The sequence below is a fragment of the Natator depressus genome, chromosome 13, assembly GCF_965152275.1.
Source record: "Natator depressus isolate rNatDep1 chromosome 13, rNatDep2.hap1, whole genome shotgun sequence".
Lineage (NCBI taxonomy): Eukaryota > Metazoa > Chordata > Testudines > Cheloniidae > Natator > Natator depressus.
This window is the reverse complement of record NC_134246.1, coordinates 27,899,772-27,905,771: the sequence shown is the minus strand read 5'-3', so window position 1 is coordinate 27,905,771 and position 6,000 is coordinate 27,899,772. Positions and strand designations below refer to the sequence as shown.

At 47.3% G+C, this 6,000-nt stretch overlaps 1 non-coding gene across 1 annotated transcript; it reads left to right on the top strand.

The window, feature by feature from the left end:
* The first annotated feature begins 3,710 nt into the window (after nucleotides 1-3,710).
* On the top strand, nucleotides 3,711-3,782 carry TRNAW-CCA (transfer RNA tryptophan (anticodon CCA)). Its single transcript has one exon. It is a non-coding gene; the product is annotated as a tRNA-Trp (tRNA).
* The last annotated feature ends 2,218 nt before the right edge of the window (nucleotides 3,783-6,000 follow it).

Here is a 6,000-nt window from a genome sequence, read left to right as displayed (position 1 = left end):
TTGCTCCATGGGTGTCCCTTAGCGCTTGTATCAGCTGGGTGGGAAACACACTGATGAATGAATAACTACATCTGTCAGTCAGTAGACAACAGGCTAACCCCAAAGGCAGGCTGAGAGGGCAGGAATGAGAGGAAAGAAAAATGGCCAGATAGGAATTGCACCTGCAGCATGGTCAGATGCCTTACACACTGAGTCACTAGCCTACCACAAAACCAGCCTCTCCTCTACCAGATGGGCTCATAGGATAGGAAGCCAGACTTTCCTTGCTCTCCCTGAATACAGTTCTTCAGTCAGCTAGGGCATTAGCTGCTTTGTGCAGGGCATTGGACTAGATGACCTCCTGAGGTCCCTTCCAACCCTGATATTCTATGATTCTATGATTAGGTGCCAAAAGCCAAGGTCTTCGTCACTGTTCCCTGCCGACAAGGTGCCCACGGCTATTTTCCCAATCAAGAGCTGGGACAGTTTTGTGGGGACAGCTTTAAGGCCTGAACTAGTTGCTGACCAGTAGGGTTACCAGATAGCAACTGTGAAAAAAAGGGACAGGGGGTGGTGGGTAATAGGTGCCTATATAAGAAAAAGTCCCCCAAAATGGGACTGTCCCTTTAAAAACGGAACATCCGGTCACGCTACTGACCAGATAACATTACACTCGATTGAAAAAGGCGAGTGTGTGTCACAAGCAGGAATTCCGACTGCACAGGGAGTGGAAGAGTGGAAGCTGGTTTCCAGGAAAAAGTTTCTCCTGTCGCCCTCACCAGCGGTGGTTAGCGTTACTGGGGTCAAACAAGCACCTCTGCTAGCACGGTCTCAAGAGAATTTTTTATTTTCTCCAAACACTGTTCAGCTGACTGAGCCCTCATTCCCCTGGACTGTTTGCTCCTGGTGAAGATGCAGCAAATGCAACTGGTTCCAGAATGTATGTGGGAGACCCATGTGAACAGCTGTGAAGGTTCGGATTGCTGACATGACAACGCATCAGGCATCCCAAATTCAGCTGCTGTGTCAATGGGACATGATCTGACTAGCTGTGAGTTTCGGTGAAGAAGCAGGACTTATAGTGAGCTTGCCCTCATGAGGCATTGCAAACCCTTCCCAAAACACCCTGCACTAGACGGAGGCAAGTTGCACAGTGAGATAGCTACTCCTGGCGCACTGCTCTCTGCATCGATGCAAGCGCTGCTAGTGAGGACGCACGCTGACGACACAAGGAGTGGAGGGTGGACAGGCAAAAGCAATGTAATTACTGTGGAGGCCGTACATCGACGTCACTTAGGTTGATTTAGTCTTGTAGTGTAGACTTGCCCCAAGTAGTCTGCCAAAAGACTGTACTTTCCCGCCGGCATGTAGCTGGAGCTAAGAGTCTCCCTCCGGGGCTACTGATGGGGTGTTGTTGAACTGCAATGGTCTGGTTGTTTCTTCCTCCTCCCTTTGCCTGTGGAGTGAAGGAGGCTGAGGCTGGGTAAAGGTTTAGTGCAGTTTGGATGCTGTATTAACTCCTTTCCCCACGGATCAGTGTGCAATGTGGGATTTGGAATCCTCTAGTCATGGGCACCAAGCATGACCCTCTTTGCAATGGAGAAGTGGGCACAAAGGGCTGCTTCTAATGGCAGTCAGTGACTCTTTACACCCTCTCATTTTCCTGTGATTGGGAAAGGGCTTTGCCTGACTTCTAGCCACAAAGGCTAATGGGGTCAGAGAGGGAGAGTACATGTTGGAGATTCTCTCCAAGAGGCCAGAGGCAAACTGGCAACATCAATGACCTTGTGATACAATGGTAACATGTCTCACTCCAGATCAGAAAGTTGTGTGTCCAAATCACACCAAGGTAGTGTGTTTTCTTCTGCTGCTTTGTTCTTTCATTTTTAAAATTTCCCTGCCTCCCACGCCACCTTGGTGGTTGATACGGTCTCATAAGAATACAAGAACGGCCATACTGGGTCAAACCAAAGGTCCATCTAGCCCAGTATCCTGTCTTCCAACGGTGGCTAATGCCAGGTGCCCCAGAGGAAATGAACAGAACAGGTAATCATCAAGTGATCCATCCCCTGCCCCCCATTCCCAGCTTCTGGTAAATAGAGGCGAGGGACACCATCCCTGCTCACAGTGTTCGTGAGGTGGGCAGGGGCACAAGGGGTGGGGTGAAGGTACCAGTCTTCCAGGCTGTGAGCTGGGAAGCTATGTCATCCTATCCATCACCCCACTGAGCCAAAAGCAAGCACTTGCTGGCTGGGAAATAATTCATAAATGAATAACTGCATATGTCCATCAGTAAATCCTAGGCTAACTCAAAAGGTGGGCTGCTAGGGCAGGAGTGAAAGGGAAGGAAAGCCCTCACAGGCATTTGGGATTCTAACCACCACTCTTCAGAGCTAAGGAAGATCTCTGTGAAGCTCAAAACCTTCTCCCACCCACCAGTCGATGATGGCCCAATGAAAGAGACGTTGCCTCTCTCCACATTTACAGTCAGACAGCTTCCCAGGCAGGCTGTTCGCTCAGTTGCATTAGCACAAACGAAGAAACATATTGCAGATGTAAAAAGCCCTGAGAGCTTTAACTGCTGAAATGAAAGCACCTGAGTGTTCAGGGATCTTGACAGCAGTTCCTGGGTCACCAGAATGTGATCTGAGAGGCTGCGACTTTCCATTAAGAAGCAGCAAATGGTGCATTTAGCTTAAGACAGAAGCAGGAGAGCTTTTCCCTGGTCTCAAACCAGGAACCTTTGGCATGTAAGGTAAAAGTGATAGTCACAGCAGTACAACCACTGGGCAGCTGCTGTGGGCTCAGAGATGCACTCTGCTGGAGGGGAACATATGCTGTTGTTTTGGTCTATTCCACCCTCTCCTACCCCTAGATCCCCTTGATATTCCACTAACCCACCAGCCTCCCCTGCCAAACAGAGCTGGCAGTGTAAAGACCCAGCATTAACGGAAGTGCCTCGTTATGTGCCCAGCCTGCACTGACAAGCAGCAGGAGTCGGGAATGAAGTTGGTGTGAGGAGCTGAAATTGTGCGAGGGAGGGACACTCACTCCTTGGCCTTCTTCAGGTGATGGCTGAAGGGTCCTGTGTAGAGCATTGGTGGCTCAGGGGTAGAAATCTCACCCACCCAGCATCAGACCAGCTCTGGTTCCTGGCCGGCACACTGGGCACTCCCAGCTCAGTGTTGATGCCTCCAGTTGTCTCCAAGCTGTGGTGGTCTGGAGAAGTGTTTGTGTTCTCCTCTTTGCTTCTCCAGCTCTTTGCTCTCTGGACTGTGGCTTAGGCTTTGGGCAAAAAAAAGCTGTACTTCCCTGGTATGTGGCTGGGGCAAATATTGTCCTGCAGGGGCTGGTAGCTGTGGTGTCTGGCTGCTTCTTCCTCCCTTTGTCTGTGGAGTTCAGAATAGCCAGGGAGGCTTCAGGTGGATAAAAGTTTGTTGCAGTGTTAAGCTCCAGCCCACCCTGTTGTTCAGTGTGTAATATGGCATTTGCCAGCACGGCCAGGAATCCTCTGGTCATGGGCACCCAGCGTCCATGGCAAAGACCAGCTTTGGAATGAAGAGGGCACAAAGGGCTGCCTCCCATGGCTCTTGGGGCTGTGTCCCTCTTTGTATGCTCCATTGTATATGGTGATGGGGGAACAGGCTGTGCCTGATTCCAGTTACAAAAGCAAAGGGGGGAAGGGAGAATAAGTTGCAGTAGTTTGTTCCAAGAAAGACATGCTAACCAGTGACCTTGTGGCGCAATGGTAGCGCGTCTGACTCCAGATCAGAAGGTTGTGTGTTCAAATCACATCAGGGTCAGGTGTTTCCCTCTTTGATTTTTTTTTTAAAACGTCTCCCCGCCCAATCTCTGGAGGTTTGCAATGCCTTCTTGCAGCCCGGGGGGGTGTAGTAGGAGCAGAAAGCTTGTGGTGAAGGAACAGCTTTAGTATCTCTCTCCACTAATTAAAGCTGCAATATTTGTATGTTTGACTTTCCTGAAGAACTTTTGGGGGAGGAATTACCAAAATCCATCTCCCTATTTTTGCATTTTAAGAGTAACTTTAATCTCCCCTTCATGTCTCTAAAGCATTGCCTATTTTAAATAAACATTCTTCCCCCATTTCATCTCCCACACTGACACCATGTCCCATTATTTAAACATTTTATTAAAACCAGTGTCTAAAAAATTATATAATACATGGGTTGGGAAAAGTGTTTCTGTACATCTGGGTATAGTGCTTAGATTATCCAAAGTTTGTTTTTAAAGTCATAGGATACATAGAGTACATAATCAGCAATAACCCAAATTTCAGTGAATAGATTTAACAATACAGTTTAGATATTAGAATCCGAATACTCGGGGTACATCACTCATGAAAAGTTGTACAGAGATTTGATTGTGGAAAGCAAAATATATCAATGAGTGGAGATTGTCCCTCAGTACTTGAGCATTAGGTTGGTTGTCCATTTAGAAAATACCATCCATGAGGAAAGTATGTTACTTTTCTGACCGCACTTCTCACTGGCACTCCAGCTCATCCCTCCTGGTACTGCCGATGTCAAGTGATGTGTTCTATGTAGATGTCCCTCGACCACCTGATGGCATCCGACATCATGAGTTTCTGCATCAGCTGAGCGTAGCTTTGACCGATTCCACATTCTCTCAGCACTTGCTCGTTACTAGGGTCCCATGAGCCTAAGGCTCCAACGATCAGTATGTGTGTCTGGACCTGGTAACCACCCTTAGCTCTCAAGGTTTCGGCCAGAAGGGCATGTTTCTCTACCTTTTGAGCTTGGGCATCGTGAAAGGCTGGGATCCTGTTCTCGAACAGCACTGTGATGTTCACCATGATGATCTTCTTCTGGTCCTCGTTGGTGATGACGATGTCCGATCGCAGTTGGTTGTAGGTTCCAAGGATGGTAGAGTTTACGGCAACCTTTCCCACGGGTGTCGGGGATGGCTCTGGCCAGGCAATCTTGGATGGCATTGTGTTGCAGCTGCCAACCGCTCGAATGGGGCTTATAGCTACCCAGGACGTGGAGTAGAATCCTGTTTTTACACGGCATGGTCCTCTAATTGGGAAGACTTTTAGCTGGAAAAATAAAGAGGGTCTTGTTAGGGCAAGTATGCTTCCCCATTGTTCCCAAAACTCACAGATTCCTACTTTTTTGGGGGGAGGGGGGCATTCACGTTTATTTCTTCAGGCTTTTTCTGTTCTTTTGCCTGCTAAGTTACAGCTTATCTAAGATCAGGAAAAAAAACAAAACAAAACAAAACAAAAACACACCCTACCTTATCTTGCAAAAAGAAAAGGAGTACTTGTGGCACCTTAGAGACTAACCAATTTATTTGAGCATAAGCTTTCGTGAGCTACAGCTCACTTCATTGGATGCACAAAAGCTTATGCTCAAATAAATTGGTTAGTCTCTAAGGTGCCACAAGTACTCCTTTTCTTTTTGTGAATACAGACTAACACAGCTGTTACTCTGAAACCTACCTTATCTTGGGCTTTGATGATGCTTGGGAATCTTTAACTTCTTTGATGCCTCTCAGGGGAGTGTAGAGTTGAGCTACAGAGCAAAACACCCTAATTCCTTGTGAGCAGCATTTCAGGTGAGGCCTCATGTTGAATTATTTGGTTTGCTAACTAAAACTAAGTGAATGTTTGTAACTCCATGACTGCGTGTGCCTGTGTGCAAACACAAACTTTTTTCTTTTACAACTCCCATGACACTTGGATTTTTGTTTATTTTGTTAAGGCTTAGCCCTAACGGTTAGAATTGTTTGTCTATAGTGAGTTCTGCATTTCGGGTCTCTGTATAAACCATTCACTGATGAATGCCTTTGAAAATAATCAGTAAGAGGAAAATCTTTTCAGCAATAGGTATTTGCCCAGAGTTAATGCAAAGAGCAGATCAGGGCGCCTGCCTGCAATGGTCATAGTAGTGCTTAGGTTTCCTCATCATTATACAGAACCTAGCATGAGGGGGTCCGGAGCAAGCACAGAACGAAGACTGTTCATCTCCAAAGCATCTA